At 42.8% G+C, this 20224-nt stretch overlaps 1 protein-coding gene across 1 annotated transcript in view; it reads left to right on the top strand.

The window, feature by feature from the left end:
• Positions 1-1150: 1150 nt before the first annotated feature.
• The window catches only part of LOC138447636 (uncharacterized), a 153806-nt gene continuing 134732 nt past the window's right edge, over positions 1151-20224 (top strand). Inside the window, exon 1 of the mRNA XM_069603843.1 lies at positions 1151-1414. The gene's annotated coding sequence lies outside the window, so the exon portion shown is untranslated. The remainder of the gene's footprint in view (positions 1415-20224) is intronic.

The following is a 20224-nucleotide window of genomic DNA, read 5'->3' as shown; positions in this document are numbered from 1 at the left end:
CTCTGGCTTGGTTGGTGCGTGTGCTGGACCTATTGATTTGGGCCTTGGGGCCCACCTCTGGGCCTCCCGCCGATCGCGTGTTGAAGTGGGGGAGGGGGGGGCGGGACCCTGGCAACTTGCCTCCGGGCTCGCGTATGCTCTTGCAGGCGCCGCCGCACCCGCTCCCCCGTGGCTCCGAATGCTGCGGCCGCTCGTGACTGCGGCCTCGCGGCTCCGAATGCTGCGGCCGCTCGTGACTGCGGCCTCTCAGCAGGTAATGGGAGGTGCGCCGACGCGCCACGCCGCTCGACTGCGGACCTCCGCGGTACTCCTGTGGCGTTGCGCCGATGCGCAGCACCCGCTCTCCTGCGGGTCCCTGGGCTACGAGTGGGTACGCGTACCCCTCGTCGCCAGATGTGGGGTTTTACGCGGGTCCCCGAACCGCGTAATGAGTCACACGGGAGCCGGGGATTCTTGCGACCGCTTTATTCCCTTCAACATACCAACCGCCCTTTTTCTGTCCCGCCCCCTCCCTAGCCCAAAGTCACTTCCCTACCCGGGAACTAAGACCGCAACGGCGGTCTGCCCACATAACGATGTGGGCGGGCTACATGGCCCTGATTAACAATCCGACAAATATAAATATGTTTTGAAAATCTGAAAAAGGTTATGGTCTCATCTCATTATGTGTGGACAATGTATATGTTGTATTACTGGTTAGCGTGGCCACAGTGGGTGTTAGCCCCGCTAAGAATCAGGCCCTCATTTGGTATGTGACAGGGGGATTGATGGAGGTTAGCGCCTCTTATGCTGTGAGGAAGAGGGGGTGGGCATCCCCGATCGTTGAAAAATGTAAGCCAATGCTCTTCGTCCCGCTGGATGTAGAGTGATGGATTATACATTATGATTAATTAGAAACCGAAAGTTGCAAGGTCTCTGGACTAACTGTTCCTCGTTGTGTTCTTTGTACAGAATGTGTGTTATTTTCCGGTTGTCCGTGCGAAACAGATACATCCCACTGCATTCGATTCCTGCTCTGCGGGTGTTATTGATCCTGTTTACAGCCAATGACTGGAAGCCGCATAGGCATAGCTCCAAACAGTCAATATTCCAGTTTTCAGTCGGAGGCTGCAGAGTGCAAGACAAAGGAAGGTGCTTCCAGGGCAGCAACAGCAGAGACAGAACAAGCATCGGCCACCGACCGAAAGGAGCTCGCGGCGCCATCGGCAGACCAACAGCAACCGCGGGCACCCTGAGTGGGCGCTTCAGTGACCGCCTCGAGGAGCCTCGCTCTGCCCCCCGAGCCGCTTGCCGTGCCTTTGTGTGCTCCCGCTGTGTGTCGATGAAGGAGCCCTTTCCCCTCCCCCACGGCAGACTTGCCTCTCGCCAGCCCCTTCAGTTCACAGCCGAGGAGCATCCGTGACAGCCTAGGCAGGTATGTACTGGGGTGCCAGGGGGAAGTGGGGCGCAGTGGATAGGCCGGATGATACTGCCGTCGCCCCAGCATAGATTGAGCACTGCTCACCAGGGAGCAGAGCACAAAAAGAGAAGTTAGGGAGACTAGTGCCTATGGTTACCATCAGTGAAGTAGCGGATGAAGCGATTGTGTTTTTTGCCCTTCTTGACGGGTTTGTTTATATTGAGTCCCTTTTTTTTTCTTTAACTGAATCAGAAGACAGGACAGCTATTCAGCGCATTCATTGGCGTTGTCTTTACCGGGTGCCCTGTTTTTGCCTTAAGGAGTTCTCCCCAACAGAGTTTTGTTTTAAAATAAGGAAGGAGACCCTGCTGGTTTCGAGGCAGTATTTCCTTTAAATCTATGCTTTTAAAAACTATAAGAGACGATTTAAAGAACCTGGTGGATTTGTGGGATTTGCTGGTGCAGCGCAAACAATTTTTTCGGGAAAGTGTACATTCTAAAAACATATTTAATTCCTGCCCTGGAAACATTGAACCTCACTAGAGACATGGGGAGGGCACGTTTTAAGCGGTGGACCGGAGTCAGGGGGATTCCAAGAATTCTACTCGTTTCCTCTGACAGGGAGCGAGGTTGAAGCGGGCCTGTGATTGGGTGGACTGCTTGGCCTTCTAGACAGAGTGCCTGAAGCAATCTGGCCACCTAATTGGCTGGAACGTCACGCATTGTAACTAATTGGGGCACACAGACTGTTCCAGGCTCTCTGGTTGACATTATTGCCTGGAATGTTTTCTTTCTTAAACTCCCAGAGAGTGATGGGTGCCAACATTAAAATTCAGTACCGCAGGCTGAATAGTGTAGGTTTTGGATTGTGCACCAAATGTTCCAAAATTCGCCAGCCCTACATTGGGACATTAAACAGACCCTCCAGGATTGTGCGACATGAAATGGCAAATTTTGCCGCACAAACCTTTATCTAGGACGGCATTTTTGCCGCGCAATTTTTATTGACTGAAGGGTGCAAGATTGGTACATTGCAGGAAAGAGGCCGTGTGCAAGGCTACAAGAGAGCGAGGGTGTCAATATATGTATCTTTTGTATCAAATAGGAAGAGTCCTAGATGTCTCTGGCTTGGGAACAGTGTTTGTTTGGCTAAATATTTTGGTTTAATGTGCATGCCTATTTAATATTATTAACGTTATTAATCATTATCAGTTGCAATGCTGAAAATGTTCCCCTTCTATGTTCCCCAATTCCGCAAACACCCACACACCTCTCACCCAACGCACCTCACACGTCTCACCAATTCCCCATCGCAACTTGTATTTTTGAACCACACGCTCAGTCATACACATACTCACATGCTCTGTCACACTGCCAAGTAACAATTTGCGCTCTCTAATCCCTACCAAACTCCAAATCACACTCCCAACTCACACCATATGCTCCCCAATTCCTCCCGCAGTATACAGTCCTTCATTCTTGCATGCTACTTCTGCATCTTTCATCCTTTCTCCCATTCTATCACACTCTTCCCTCATCCTTTCTCGCAATCTGCAGCTTGCTACCCCTTTCCGGCCAATCCCTCTCTGCTTTTGGCCCACTACTACCCCTGATCCCACGTTCCTTCCAATTTCTCTACCTCTGCTCTCTCTCTGATTTTTGGCCCACTGCCTCCGCTCTGCTCTCTTGCCCACCGCTTCCCCCTCTGACCCACTGCTCTACCTCTGATCTCCCTTTGCTTTCTTGCCTACCATGCCACAACTCACCCATCACTCACCCTTTCGCTCCCTTCTCGCACATATTGTGACAATTTTTCAATTTTTGAATTAAACTGTAGATTTTGACCTAGAAAAAATGGGGCATCTAAAAATAGAGCAGAGTATGTGCTGTGTTTAGATTACCCATTTTTGGAAATAAGCAGGCCACCTTAATCTTAAAGGTGACCTGCACATTTCCACTGGGCTGAGCTGTACAGCAAATGATGCACTGGCCAGCCACGTTGAATACGTTTGTGTTGGCAGCACTCTCTTGGCAATGGTCTACAGGCTCCCCGCCACTAAGGGTCCTGCCACTGTAAAATGCAACCCATAAAAACACATTTCTATCCCATTTGGGGCACAGAAATGCAAGTGAGACAGCAGCTGTCACACTTCAAAATGTTTTTTTTTTAACGTTTTGCATGAATCAGTAGGGTCAGTAAAGACCCTTTAAAGCAGTGGCACCACTCGTGCATGTATTTAAAGTGGGCGCATAGTGTGGCCTACAATTCCTGCACATTTTAAATTCACAGAAACTCCACCTGATTCGTGCAAATGGTTGAAAAAGGTCATCTGAACAGGCGCATATCTACAAAGCATTCATTCAGATGTCCTTTGTGGATTGGACTGCTCTTTTATTTTTAGCTCAAGTGATGAGATGTGCTTGCGCTTTTCATTTGAGTCCCAAAAAAAAAAGTTGAGAAACTGGCCCCTTGAGTATTTTTTTGTTTGCAAAAACGGCAATTTTTGCGCTTTTTTGCAGAAACATCTGTTTCCGTGGCATTTTGCGGGATCGCAAAATCGCTAGAAGCTGAAGGGTCTGATTAAAGATGGCACGACTTGATTTGCTTTAAAAAGTGATGCAACCGGCCCTATATTGAAAGTGAGGGGAAGATTAATTAGGTAGGGGTGACTTTACAGATACGATCTGATTGTCCGAATGGCATCTCAGGGTTCAGTCTCTGCTGCATTCCCGGTTCTGTGTCTACCCGACGCAGTTTAAAAACCATTTACATGTTACAATGTACTAACTCTAGTCAGAGAATTCTGTATCGTATAAAAAACAAAATATATATTTATTTATATATTACTTCCACCTTTTCCTTCTCGTGTTAATGTTAAAGGATATTTGTACCGCGCACTATCACCATAGGAGTGGTCCCCTGGCGCCCTTCTTGAGCACCTTATCCATCCCTCACTACAGCTATCTACTCTGCTTTGCGCCTCCCTACATCCCGAATGTTTTATCATGCCTCCCTACCAGGCAAAAGCGCTTCGATGCCATGAGCTATGGCAGTAGGCGCTATACAAATGCAAGATAATAAAACCTAATGTTTAAGTAATGGCTTATTTACAGCTCTAAACTAGCTCCTGGTGTAATACAAATTTCTTAAATGTGCCTTCAGCCTCTTGATTTGTAAGCAATATGAATATCCTTGCATTTGTGTCTTGCACTGAATTCCCGTTAAAAAAGAAGCAATGACAAAGCCAAAAAGTTTGGTCTTGTATAGACATTGGGCTAGACACTGCTATAACATGCTCAGGTACTAAATCTTTTTGCCATCTTTTGGACAGGTAGTACCATTTTGGCAGTGGCTGGAAAACTCCTATCGCATGCCTACACAAAAGCCAAAGCTGTTGGCTTTTTATGATTGAGTATATATGCATGTGACGAGTTGACTTCTACTCTGCAGGAGTACAAACAGTGGTAGAGGGTAACTCGCCAACTCAGCCCCTCACACATTGGGGAACGAAATTGCCAGGATGTGGGAGCTCTTTAACTCCTGCTTGTAGCCTGGAAGAGCCTGTTTGTCTTGAAACCAACAACAACTCAGCGCTACATTTGACTCCTAACTATGTGTTATTATTTGGAAGTGTTTAAAGGAAACTAAATAACACATAAATGGCATTTAAAGCATGATGGACAATATATAATGGACAAAACATTGGTTTGCATCTTGTGCATAGTTATATTTGCTGCACACTCTGTTCCAAGCTCCTAGTTCCCGAGAGGTAGCTCCTGCCTCACGTCTGATGCATCCTATCCGGGAGCTGCTTTTAGCTCCTGCTCATCAAATCCCAATTTTGAACCCTGAGTCATCTACGAAGAAGATGGTGTTAACGTGGGCTGAGGGAAGGCAATACGCCCAAGAGGGGTGTGACTGTAGTTCAGTAGCAACCCAAACAGCTAAGTATAACAGTCCAAAATAAACAAATGTCCAATGTGGGTCTCTTATGCGGACAATACTGTCATTTTTGATAGGACTCCCATAAGCCTACAACGTTCCTTAAAGGCTCTATATAACTGTTCTGCAAAGAACAACCTAAATATTAATTTGAATAAGACAAAAATTATGCCTCTTGTGGTGTGGGGGGAAAGTATAGAAACTGCAAATTTACCTGATAGTTGAACAATGAGATTTTGGAAATTGTAGACAGTTATGCTTATTTAGAACTTCCTATAAAATGCTGACCAGCAGCTTCTTTTTTATTTGTGTATGGTTCGCATGAATCTTTACAAACATACAATATTTTCAATTTCAAGAAAATATAAAAACATAAGCATAAATATTAATGAAAATATTAAAACATTAGAAAAACATTAGCTATCTTGAAACACTTTTAAAATGGTTTTCAGTTACAATATTACCTTAAATTGTAAGGAGTATTAAAATGCAAAGAACATACTACTAGTGCATCATATTATGTCATGAGGCAAAATCCAGTAAATTAAAAGAGAGTAGTGTACATATTGTGCATATACTAATAGAAAAGATGTACACATGTCTTGAGTGGTCATAAAGTGCAACATGCATTGTTGCCTATATAACGTTGCATGGTACACTTGCCATCGTCAGCCTCCCCTTGATGTTGGTTGTGTAATAAACATTATGCAAGCACAAGCAATATGCAAATATGTGCTATGAAGGGCACCATGAATTATGGTCTATGTTAACTCGGATGGTGGAGTTGCCAACATCTGTTTCTTCTTAGTGTAGGTTGTATAAAGAACATTGTGCCAAGATACATTATAAAAAATCTTAGCTAGCATTAGTTTGAATTTACAAATAAATAATCATTACAACTAGTAGTTAGGCCAGGGTCAACTACACAACCCGGATTACTTCATTATGTGATATTAAAACATCACTTAAGCACAGTAAGCTGTTTCTGAATGTTGTGCAAGAGGCGAGTAAGTGATAGAATTAATGATTTGTTCGTGCCCCACATACAACGGATCCATAGTAAGTTTCATGAAGCTGTAGATTCGCCACAGTAAAATTAAAAATTACAACTTTCTAGTACCTACCCAGTAGTTAAAGTACGTGAACAGTTGCTTTAAAGTTTCTAAATCACAACTCAGTGAACAAAATCGACAGGTACCATCAGAATGCACACCATTTTTTGTTTGCTTTGTTTTGTTTGCCAATGTTTAATATGGTAATTTGTGTGAAACTGATCAAGCTTGAATCTTAAATATAGATCACGAGCCTTGTGACATGGGAAACATAGCAAGTATTGCGATTGAGGATGTTTTTGTTTTCTCACAAATAGGGCATACTCCTTGTACGATTTATATCCACCAATATTCATCTCTGTTTTCTAATAGAGCTTTCATTTTACCCTCAAAGCGTACCATTGAGGCTGGATGGGCATTGGTTAACATCTGTGATAAATCCTCATACAGTGAATTGGATGGAGGCAACAACATTTTGGTATGTGTTAACATCCTCCAATGATGTTTGGATGCCACAGAATTTAGCCCAAGCTCGTTTATAAGAACCGTATTTGGAGAGCATTGGATAATCCAAGAATGCTTTTCCAGATCCTCCCTTGAAGCTGATTCACTACCTTATCAATGTCCAAAAGGCAGACGTCCAGGCCAAATAATACAGTAGCTTCCACCTTCAGGGTGTAGAATTCTAGTATGGGTATGATAGAAAACTTGCAATGTCTGTGGAAAATCAGTCTCATTTGGGATATTAGTGGTGTAACCTTTGCGCTTAAAAGAGTTCTTCCACATTAAAAGTGAAGTTGTGGAACACAAATTGTAACCCAAGTATCGCGTAGACATTGAGCGCTGAATTTCAGTGCCTCCAATAAACCATTTGAAGGTAAGAATTTTTTTCCTGTTCGTAAATATGATTGTTAGATTTATTACTGTTTGTCTGTAGATTGTCCTTTTGAGCATATGTGGAAAAGAGTTGCAGTTAGTTTTGTAGAGCATATGGAGTTTGGTCAAAAAGGATCACATCATCAGCAAATGCCAACCAGTGAAGACGGATTCCACCTAGTCTTACTGCAAAGATGTCTGTGCTATTCCACGTTTGGTCTAGATCACAAAGATACAGGTTGAACAAGATCGATGCTAAACTGCAACCTTGCTTCACTCCCACTTCAGTGGGAATTGCATATGTTAATAGTCCCTCTTGATTAATACGAACCCTATAGTTGGTATTTTAATGAAGCATTGCTATCAAGCCGACAGTGTGCAAAGGTATGCCAAAGGTGACCATTTTATTCAAAAGATGCGCTCAGACAACTCGATCGAATGCTGAGGACATGTCAAGTGAGGCCGTGTATATTGGGCCTCCTTGAGTGTGTTTAGAGGTTTCTAAGAGGTGTGCTAAAATCGTTGCGTTTAACGAGGTCTCCTTAAATTTGCAAAACCCGACTTGAAAGAGGGATAGCTTGTGATTCTTAGTAATGTAGCCTTCAAGTTAATTTAAGATGAGGATCGCATAAACCTTGGAAGACGCTTCCATAATGGAGATTGGTCAGTAGTTGGAGGGATCTGTAGGGGCACCTTTCTTATGGAAGGGAACAAAAATGGAAGTAAGCCATGAAGTCGGAATAGTTTTAGTTTTAAAGATGTAATCAAACTTTGTTTTTAAGATGGTAGACCAGAAATACGGATCGCCTTTCAAGACACAGGGAGGAATACCGTCTGGCCCTGCGGCTTTTGAATAGTTGAGTCTATGAATGGCCCATTGAACATCCTCCAATGACCACGGGTGTTGTGGCAGAATAGCATTGACAAGGTGTTGTGCGGAGACTGATGGGTGACAAGGAGGCAATTGATATTTCATCTTTATGTAGTCGGTCCAGACCTCACATGAAACTGATGTAGCAAATCTAGACATAACCCTTGCAGTGGGGTTTCTCATAATGGGCCAAACATTTTTAGTGTTATACTTCCATACATGACGATTCATATGTTGATTGTCATCCATATAGCGTTTCAATTTAATTCTTTTGAGTTTTTTGTATTTTTGGAGAATCTGTTTTTTTGTTGTAAGATATGAGCAATGAATAATGGCTTTCAATTTAAGTTTTCTTAGATCTTTGTTTTTAGAGCATTTCAAAGAGGCTATTCCTTTGCTAAATTTATTAGTAAGATGTTGAATAGTTGGATTAAGCTGTTGGATGGCTAAGTTGTTGTCATGTTCGTATTCCATGCCTCTTTGTGGTGCAAGGGCAGTCCCAAGCGTCTAGCATCGGTCTCGGACAGAAGGTCCCAACTGACCAAAGAAGACAATTTCTTGCACAGTTTGTTGTTCCAGGGAATGGACACTGCATAGCGTTCCATTTCCACCAGAGCTAGAGCGGGCAACTGTTGATATTGCTTAAATGGGATGGTTATATTAATATTTAGAATCATATGATCACCTAGGCCAGAATTCATTATAGCAACTGGTGAATGACTTATTTGACCCCCTTTTCCAAGTAAATGGCAGTTGATTCAAAGCTGTAGGAATGATTTGAATGTCCCAGTCGTCTAAGAAGTTAACCCATCAGAGACCTCTAAACAGGTAGTTCGTGCCATATGAGCCCTTGGTAGTTGACATTTGATTAGTCTCTCCCATACTTAATGCAGAGTTGAAGTCACCTCCTATGATGATTTCATATTCATGACTGTGTATATATGCATCTTCAAGTACTATGTTCAGTTTTACTAAAAAAGACTGCTTGGGGTGTCCTAATGGGATTCCAGTATACAGAGATTATTAAAAAGCATGTCTGGAAATCTTCATTTATAATTAATTCAATGACCAACAAATCTTCGGATGCCGAAATGAGGTTTGTTGACAACCTCAAGCTATTATGTACCAAGATGGCAAGACCCCTAAATGGACGGCCCAAATGGCCGATGTTTGTGGGTTGAAAGAAGGAGGTATAACCATCTAGGTAAATATTTTGTAGTTGCATTGTTTCTTGCAATAAAATAATGGAGGATTTGTTATTATCGGTGAAAGAATTGAACCAGGTGGTGAGATTGTTAATTCCGCAAGAATTCAAGGATTTTATGGAGAGTACATGTTTGCTACGTATGAAAGGAAGTATTGTGATTACTCATAAGAGTTTTCATGTATGGCTCTATCCATGCCAGGCCCTTGATTGCATTAGCAAATGAAGAAAGTTGAAGCAAGATTTCGTCATTTGACATTTTTGATGGTTGCGGATTAGAACTTAAATTATATGTGTGTCTCAATAAAGGTACTTGAATCCTCAGTGGATTTGAATACAAGCACTTCAAGCCCAAGCAAGGCTAGATCTGATCACTGGTCCCAGATAATTTTAGTGATAATGTAAGATTGTACTTTACAAATCATTCTATTGTTATTGTGTATTGATAATGTCACCCATTCTAAGTCATCTGAGTTTAAATTTCTCAAGAGTGGAAATTGCTTGAATACTTTTAACAGTATGGGCATTAACGAGTTACTGGCCCTTATTGCAAAAGAAAGATTAGATTCGAAACGAAGGTCTGCCGAACTTCTGTCACAGATGTGTGGGGTTAACTGCAAAATTGAAATTGATCAGTTACACACCTGTCTGTCACAGGAGAATGCCGTTTTATCTTCAACAACAGATGTTGCTACTTCCGCTACTCATGACCCTGTGCTTGAAACCCCTTTACTACCTAGTTCAACAGCACAAACTAATTCTGGGTTTAGTATAATTCAATCCCAGCAAGCTACATCGCTTTCTGCCGAAATAACTGATTTTACATGCAAAAAAGCTCTGAAATGCCTACTTTTGAATACTCGTTCTCAGTTGAAACATGCAGTAGATGTTGCCTTGTATGTCTCCTCTAACGATCTGGACATATGTGCCATTACATAGACATGGAATCACTCTGCCTCTGGCCCCACCTTAGCTCTGGCTATACCGAAAGGTTATAATATCCTGCTGGAGGACAGGCTGGAGGGGATTGGGCGGGGGAGTTGCTCTTATTTTTAAAGAAAACCTTTAAGTTGGGAAAGTCGATATATGTAACTTAGCTGGGTGTGATATATTACATGCCAATATCAGAATGCATGCTGAAAACACACTTAACATTATTCTTTTATATCGACCTCCTGATCTTATGAAAGATTTTAGTGATCAGTTATCCAAATGATTGTTAACTTTTCTAAAACCACTATCTAATTTCCTACTATTAGGAGATTTAAATTATTGGTTTAGGGATAAGGCTGACCCACAAGCGAACCAAGTAGACAGAGCCCTGTCCAATTTAGGCTTCTCTCAAATAATAGACGTGCCAACCCATGTGAAAGGACACACTCTTGATTGGCTGTGCTGTCTCAAAACAACTCCAGCTAACCTGAATGTTAGCCCTTGTCCTTGGTCAGACCACTTTTTCATCCACTTTGAGATATTATCGGACAAAGTCATCCATAATGTGAAACCGGTCACTAGTACAGTATATAGTAGATGTAATAACGAGACCTCCACAGGTAAGTTATTTACGTATTTATTTCTCAAACCCGAACTCCGTACATCATCTCTTCCCTGCTCCTTTCTCTCTCTCTCAACCAACCGCCACCCCCCGAACATTAACACATCAACATTCTACTTCTAGAACCTTAGACAAGAGTTCGCGGAAGCACGAGCAACTACTACACATCTCCCCCTGTAAACCTCCATAATGAACATTCATTAATTATGAACATAGGTAAGGCAAGGTTGGACAGGAAGAATCCTTAATATGCAATAAGAGGCATATATATCTATATGGAACATTGATAATTGATTACAGTCCAAGCATTAATCATCTGCAAATTCTAAAACAAAATCCTTGTATTTCGCTGGAATATTCTTTATTCGGTTTGGGCGATTATTCACTTGGTTGGAGGATTCCGCAAGGGCAGAGTTTTCACACAGTCCCCTTCCGTGTGGAACTAAACTTGCATTATCTGATGCAAGCACTGACAACTCCTCTGCAACCCTTGCATCCACACCAGTCAAACCAAAAGCACCTTTATCAGAATCACACTCAGAATATACATCCTTCCCCTTAGCACAATGTGCTCCTTCTAATGGCACAACATCATCACTTTCCGAGGCAGACGCCTGCCTACTTCCATGCCCCACCCGAGCATCCTGCCCATGAACAGCCATATCCTTATCCCTCTCTAGGGGAACCACATCCTCAGAGGCATATTCTGGATCAACTCCTATTGTATCACCACCTCCCTCACAACACGGTTCCTTAGTACCCGCCAGCTTTCCCTTAACAAGGACCACCCTCCTCAAACTCCATCTGGTGCCATCTTGCAATTTAACGTATCCATGACCTACTTTGGTCACAATTTTTGGTTCCATAAATTTGGATAAACCCTTTGCTACAAATCTTGGATTTTTCACCACTACCAGATCACCAATTTGTACACGGAGGGGTTTCTTTTTTTTAAGCTGAGATTCCCAAAAACTGGATTGTTTAACACGCACTTTGTCAAGAACATCCTGCATGTTGATGCAACTTTGTACACCACCCCCAAGAGAGGCCACCCTTAGTTTAGATCCTGGTTTTCTCCCTCTCATTAACTCAAAAGGAGACACTCCAGTAAAGGATGAAGGGGTAACCCTATAGGCTTTTAGAGCTTCAGTCACCACACTGCACCATGGCAGACCATTTGCGATGGCCAACTGAACTGCCCCCTTCACAAACCTGTTCATCCGTTCAACTAATCCATTGGCCTCTGGATTGTACAAAGCCACTTTATGGTGACGAATTCCTAGTTTGGAGAAGAACTCTTGCATGGCGACTGATACAAATTGGGGACCATTATCGGAGACTATTCCAGCCGGAACCCCTTCCCTGTCAAACACTGCTGACAAGAAGTCAATCACCTTCTCAGTGGTGACCGAGGACAAGGCCGTGGCCTCCACCCACCTAGAGGTATAGTCCACTAACACCACAAAATATCTGAAACCTCCACCCAAAGTGTCCATGGGACCCATAATGTCTTCCCTTCTTTTTTGAGCTTTAAGAACAAGTCGCTTGGCTTTGCGCGATAAATAATGCTTTGAGACATGGGACAAATCATACTCTGACGCAGCTTCCAGACTTTCGGGAGATGTGTTATTAGGAGTGGACTTTTGCGCAATTAAATCAGTGAAAGGAGTAGGACTGTCAGGAGCATCATATCGCAGTGTCTTATCAGTACCCTCCATCAGTGAAATTTCCTGCGGCTGTTTTTTTTTGTCAACTTGGGAAAATTAATGTGCAAATCTAAGATGTTGCTTATTAGTATCCTTTCGTGTTGTAATTTAGCTATTTGCTCAAGGTCGAATCGCAGGTCCCCAATTGGATGTTCATTACTACCCGCAATAACCTCTACTACATTCGCATAAGACCTGCCCTTAGACCGCTGGAGGTCATAGGTGGCATTTGTTTGAGTAGACTTATGGGATGCAGTTGTAGTGATGGTTTGCATTGCGGTCGTGCATTGGCGGACACGTTTTGTTACTTTGTATGATGCCTCCTGATTCAAACAAAAGGACTCTTGAGCTAACATGTATCCTTCGAGCTGGTTATGTTTTGCAAGTATGTCAGAGAGAGATACTTTGATGCTTCTAATTTCATAGTGGGTGGTATTGTGACCTTTGTCCAGTAAATTGAGTATACATGTTAGAATTGGAAATTAATGATTATCAGGCGCATTAAGCATATGAGACATATTACAATGTTCTTGACCGATCCCAGTGGGGTTGTCATGTTCCACATTGGCCCCATAACCAATTGAATCACCAGACAGTAAGGGTAAGTCAGTGTCAGGCACAACATGCTTGGCCTGAGCAGCAAGCAACTAGCAGTCATGCCAAACAAGGGGGCGGACCACGCATGTTAGTGTTCAAATGGGGATGTTGTATCGGTGGAGAGTGTAGGATGCGTTGATTGTGAAGGTGTACCTCCTCAATATTTCAGGAAAAATTGACAGCAGGTGAGGAGGGACCCAATGAAAGTCTGATTCGCTTGCCAAGCTCAACCATACCGGCAGGCGCAAGCATGGAGATGTCTGAGATGGATGTGTTAAAACGTTCATCTGGATTGGGAATAAAATAATTATTGATAATGAATGATGTGAAGTGGTGTTTCTAATAGCATTGAGGGCACATCATTCACTTCACTTCACTCAGTGTAAATGTATAAGATCCAGTCTGAGCAAGTGGTGCGGCATGCACTTGAGCTACAACGTGTGCAGCAGAAGCCTTGTGTAATGTGGGAGGACAAGCTGGGGAGCAAGGGACTGGAATTTCCCGAAGATCGTCTGGCTGCTTGAGCCCTGTGTCGTACTCGTCATTCGGGGGTGGATTAACAGAGGCATTTTCCTTCGGATCTTCGGAGTCCGACATATTAGGGGATTTAGGTGGCGACTTGAGAGATGGATCCTTAGTTTGTTTGCCGCTTCTCAAGCCCCTTACCATGATCAGATTTTTATTGGCTAGGGCTGTGAGATGAGTTATAGGAAGATTATTACACATGATAATTTTGATAAACCGTCAACGTGTCTTTCCAGGTCTGTCGGTGAGGGGCGAGCGGAACTTGCCCCAAGTAGTACTTTATGACAAATTCAAATCAAATACGTATCAGAAAAAATCCACAACACGCAAATTAGCCGTAGATTGTTATATAAGGGAGGAAAGCACATCTATGTATACAACATCTACAGCCGAAATCTGCCTATCTTCGTAACGATAACCAGTGCAAGTACGTTTATGTTACTAAAACACAAAGTAAACACACATGAACCGGCACTGAGTGAGACAGTGCACCACTCACCTTGTATGTGTGAAGGTAACAGATTAGTTCAGCACAAAACAAATCTTGCAGTAGAAGTTAACAAGGACGGTCCACGACCGGCCAAACAGGAGAAATGGCACTTATGAAGACACTTCTGATGGGCGCGCGCTGGTGTGGGCGGGGCTTGTAACAACTATTAAATTAAAGGGAAATTGCACACATTTTAATGTCCAGTATAGAAGTAACTCTGTTAATTTCAGCAATCTGCCTTTGCAGCAATTATGTTGAAAGTTGGAATCCAGCAGCGCCAGTGTCCACAGGCGAAACCGGCACTTATGAAGGCACTTATTTTGATAATACTTCGATCACTGGGATAGTATTGACTAAATGGCATTCTATTAAAAATGTTCTGGTTAGAAGAGGAGAGAATTCCCTTGAGGGTCTTTTAGAGGTCTACAAATTATGTGTTTCTACTGGGATTATATATGCACTGAAAACCCTTCCTTGCTGTATTGCTTCGTAAATGTGTTTGAGAGCAAACTCTTGCATTCACTGTTGGAAGTCACTAATGGGGTGTCAGTTGAGGCTTTACAACTCTAACTTGGTCTTTCTTCACTGTCTCCACTATGGAGAATAAACAAATGTAAACTTTATGGTAAAATCCAGGGAGCTAGATAGAGGTCGTTCAGACTCATTATTGGATCTCTTGATGGAAGACACACAGTCCTAGACAAATATAGCATACTGTGAACTGGAAAATCTTTTAAAAGACCATCTTAAAGTTGTAGATGTGCAGTCGCTGGAAGAACATCTCTCCGCTGAATTTTATAAGAAATAAAAAAAAGAAGAAATGTGCCTCGGATCGCTCGTTGAACCTGGACAAATTGGCCTGAAAATCAACTTATTTTATAATAAATAAAAAAAAGAGGAAATGTGTCTGGGACAGCTCGTTGAACCTGGACAAATTGGCCTGAAAACCAATTAATGGAATTTATGGTTCACAGAACATTACTCCAGGTTCTCCCTGTAGCTATTTTATCAAATTATGGAACCCTGGTCTGAGCCGTTTTTTTTTGTACCTACGACTACATATTTTACCAGCTCTTGAATACACATGTGCTTGTCACATACTTTTTCTTGAAGTAATACTGTGTCGACTTTGTGCCTCTGAGCAGTGCAGCATATTTTAACACAATGTCCTTAACTAAGCGAATGCTATTGCAAGGGTTATGCTAGTCTGACATCATCTATCCAGTTTATAGTTAGTGACTAATTCTGGGCCAGTATTTATTCAGCAAATTCTATTTTAATTACGGCTGCCTCCAATCACATATGGCAAATAGCATTGAGTGTTATCGATTTGTCCTTGATTTAAATTGAGTGATTTCAGATACATTAATTTATCAACTGCTTCTTGGTTTTCATGATGACATTTAGGTCTTTCAAAAAAACGATGTTGTAATGTATTTTAGGAAATCATTAATTGGATGTTTTATGCAATGTTGTAATTGAAGTAAGTGTTTTGCAAAGGTTTGTATTAACCAAACAAAAGTACATAATAAAAAATAAATACATTTAAAAAAGAAATTTCCAACCAAGATTCTATAGAAATATGTACTTTAATCAAACATACAGTGAACAATAATAACGAACTAGAAAACACTGTACAAACCCACAGCTGTAGAAAGAGCACAGAATAAGCAAAGATAGAAAACATGCAACACTCTGGTTAATGAGATAGGGGGTGAGGCAATTAAAGTTCACAGTGTTCAAAGGGATTAAAATGACCTATCCAGTATTTAGGGCCTAAAGATGGACCCAGGGGCAGAGGGCAAATACTGGTCAATAATGCATTTGCTAAAGTCTTCGTGGTTCGACAGCGTCGAGCCAGGCTTCTCGTCCGTGGGTTCTCTTCGGTTCTTCGAGGCGAGAGTGGCAATGGTCCAGCAGCAATCTGAAGCTGAGGCAGAGTTGACCAGAAGGCAGCTGCGGTCGTTAACTGTTTACTTGAGCTTTGCGGATTGGGCGGTCACCAGGTTCATTTAGATGGTTGAGGATTGGTCGGTCCGGGTCGGGCCGGGATGCACAGGCGAGTCGATTTTATGCAGGGCTCCAAAACCGTGATTTGAGAGGCATCAGGTTTGAGTCGATTGACTTAGAGGAGTGTCGATGACGAGGCTGGCGCTTCAGACAGAGACTTGAGCAATGCAAGGCAGCAGTGCTTTGTTGATTTGAGCCGAGGCAACTACATGCTTCAGCAGGCTCGGTGCGGTGGCGAATGGAGTCGAACAAGCAACATCGGTTGAAGAACAATGAAGGCCAAAGGCAGCAGCGACAGATCCTGATAGCTCGCTCTGTGTTGAATAAGCTTGAATCACGTCTCGCAGGGGTCGGCCTCAACAACAGGTGTCTCGGCAGTTCTGGCTTCCAGGTGCTGCGAGTCACATCCCAGGGTCTCAAGGGGCAATGTTAGTCCCTTCTTGGGCTCCCAAAAATGGGGAAGGCTGGAACACACCTTCAGGGGTACTGCAACACATTGTGGGGATGGTTAGGGGACAAAGCTGGCCTCACAACACCTGCCTTCACCTCACAACTGAAGGACTGTAGAGAGGATTGCTCCAAGGGCAGGGTCTAAAGAAATCTTCTTTCAAGATAAAAGTCCAAAGGATGATTCAAATTAGTGGTGTGAGACTCTTTCTTTTAAAGATAAAATTCCGCAGGTGATTGGCATAAAGCTTGCTTGCGTTAGGGGTCCAACCCCTGCTCTTGAAATGAGTGGACTTTGCCCTTCTGACATCAGACCCAAAGTGCTTCTGTGCTATTGGAATTGGAGGGGACAGGAAAGAACCAAGATATCAGAAGTTTCCAAAACATCTACATATCTCCCTCTGGCACCAGTAACCGTGCCCCCTGGCCGTCTCTGTAGAATGAAAGGCCCTTTAGAAATGCAGCACCATGGTGTGAGGTTCAGCCCTTGTTGAATGGTTGTGCCCTTTGATTACTGTTCCCAGACCAGCTTCCTGGAGAGTGGCTGCCTCTGGGGAATAGGTGTTACTATGCCTTTACAAAGGAAGAAAGAGAGGCAATCCCCCAAGGCTATAATTCTGCCAGTGGTTAGGGGGGAGCCTTGTCTGGAATGAATACTCATAACCCTTCCACAGCTGAAAGGGGCCCACAGGGCTGACACAGGTGTGATATCAATTTACTGTGGCTGGAATAACTGAGAGATGCTGGCCATCATACGATAACTATGGTGTATATTTATAGTTTACTGTTCCACCAGGACAGGATCCTCAGATGTATGCTGCCTTTGGAATAGGGGTGCATATCTTAAATTCAGCCCTTGCGCTGAAGAGACTTGGCTGTCACTGCAGCTGTCAAGAGGGTACCTGTGTCCTATGAACCTGCTCTGTGTCACTGGTAGAGCTGGTGCTGCAAATCAGGATACTGATGCAGCAGGGCAGAAGGATCCACTAAGCTTCTGGCTTGGAGCTTATGAAGGGGGAATCAGGTCAGCAGATCTCCCTTTCAGAGTTGGAATTTCCTGCACCATTTTATTATTTAACAAGATTCGAAATTGCTGGGAGACTACAGTTGTTTTGCTCTTACTTTTACCCTATTAGTGCCTGGTTAGCTTAACACCTGCAGGTTATCAGGAGTTACCTTTTGGCTCCCCAGGCCAACTGGTGCTCTACAAACATGCATATGTGAAAATAATTAGGACACGTTTAGGACACATTTAAATATAATGAATCATAAATAATGGGCAAAAAGAAGAAGTGTGCGTTTAGTGTTGTAGCACTGCACTGTGTACTCGCCCCTGTTTCACTAGCGGTAGTTCCTGTATATTGGGTGATGTACAACACCTAGGAGCTGGTTTTAACTCCTGCTCATTGCATCTGAATGCCAAACCCTGTTTAATAAAAATAAAAAAAGCCAGGACTTTCACACCCTTGCCAGATTGCAATTTCATCACAATGATTCAAGTTGTTTTCTCTCAATGTTTTAAACCATTCATCAAGATCGCACAATTTTATGTAAAAAGAAGAACATGTGCACTAGCACCTTTGGGCGTTCTCATTCGTAGAATGGGATTACAATAATAAATGATCTTGGTCCCAAATAACCGTACAGACTCAAAGGAATATGGCAAAATACTACTTTATTATTAGCTCAGTGAATTAGGGAAATCTTTCGAACAACAAAACGGAATAGGACGAAATGTCACAAAAAAAATGACCAACCCCACCAAAAGGCCTAAAACACGCTCCACGAAAAGTTCTAACTACCAAAAGTTTGAACTTTCCTTGGTATGTGTTTAGGTGTTTTGGTGGGGTCGGTCTGAAAATTAGTATTTTTAAAAGGCTGCGGGGGACTGGGGTGTCCCCCCCCCCGCACCACCCCGCTCACTACAGTGAGCGGGGTTTGTGGGGGACACGCCCACAACTATCCCGACAGAACAAAAATGTAATTTTATATTTATTTTTAAAAAAACGTGGCTGCAGGGTTGTCCCCCGCAACATCCCGCTCACTATACTACACCGTATAGTGAGCGGGGTTTACGGGGGACACCCCAGCATGCTTGCATGGGAAATGTACGAACATTTTGTATTTGTGCATTTCCCATGCAAACATTTCTGTCGCAGCAAAACCGGCTGTGGAAAAATCACGCAGATCCACAAATCATAGTCCACTTACTTTCAATACATTTTAGTTCTACAAAAAGAATTTATACCTCAATGTACGTCAGCTATGATATCCTACGTGGCAAATAATAACACATCAGGCGGAAGGATTTGTTAGGTGAACATATCTACTTATAGAAGCTATAAGTTTTAGTAGCAGGCATTTCTTGAAATTCCCTATATCTACGTATGATACAGATTATAACAGCGTAACAGGAGCGGATTGGTCTCTGTAACATTGTATGCTCACCATTTCATAGGCCCTTACGATTGGTTGGCATTCTCTCCCAAACTTGGACATTCGGCTTGTTAGCAGTACACAAGCAAATCGAAACCCAGGTGCAGAGAACAATGTCAGACTACTGCCCAATTAGTCTACCATCTCTCATCAGCCAAGCCTTCAGCTAAAGCCTCTTCTTTGTACTTGACCTGGCTCGATGTTATCTTCCTTGGAACTTTAAGGGGAGATAAGGTACATCGTTAATTTCGTCTGTGGCTTATCAATAGGCCTTGTTTTCTGGTCTTGCACCATGTGTGAAGAGACAATGATTTGGTCCATCTCGTTTTTATATTTAGTGCTATTTGATTTGATTATCCTGGGTGTCATTACCCTCTTCGGACTCTGGAGACTTGGATGCTCTGTCTTACATATACTTTCTGCATCTTTGATTGTCCAATACTTGGCATTCACAAATGTTTGCTCAGTACTTAATCTAAGAGAAATAGGTCCTGCGTACAGTGCTTATCCTTGTTTACTCTGTTTGTACTCCACAATTGCTTCTGGGTGTTGTATCCTTGATCTGTAGTCAACAGCTTTTCTTTGTTAATGCACACATTTTTATTTCCAATGTCTGTCAGCTCTGCAGCCCTGGTCTCTCTCCTTCAAGCTTCTTGCTTATTATTATAACCGTATTATATTTTCTACTACCGCAAGCTTGTATGTGACTCCATCTTCCTTGCGTTTCTGCATATATACATTTACGACTCATCTAGTTACTTATTTTCTTTGTGTATATGGTTTCTTCTCACTCGTATATATGTTTACTTTACTTCTTCAGTTACATATTCCTTCTTTAAGTAAACATGTAGGAATTTTCCTGCCATTTTTCGAGCAAGGCACTAAGCAAAGAAACAGCAAGACATGAGCTTATATTACGGAATATGCTTTTGCCACAAATGTATAGTTTGTGGGATTCGCTTCTGTGGCTAATTAGGGCTGGGTTTAGTGTCTTGGGCATTCGGATAGGGCAGGAGTCTGCAACCTTTGGCTCTCCAGATCTTTTGAAATGCAACTGACATCCGTATTAAGGGGCATATTCAATGTTGAGGGAACATGGGAGTCATAGTCCAA

Source organism: Ambystoma mexicanum, chromosome 3q, assembly GCF_040938575.1.
Source record: "Ambystoma mexicanum isolate Mex_15411 chromosome 3q, UKY_AmexF1_1, whole genome shotgun sequence".
Taxonomy (NCBI): domain Eukaryota; kingdom Metazoa; phylum Chordata; class Amphibia; order Caudata; family Ambystomatidae; genus Ambystoma; species Ambystoma mexicanum.
The sequence above is the reverse complement of the archived record's forward strand: the minus strand, read 5'-3'. Positions and strand labels throughout refer to the sequence as shown.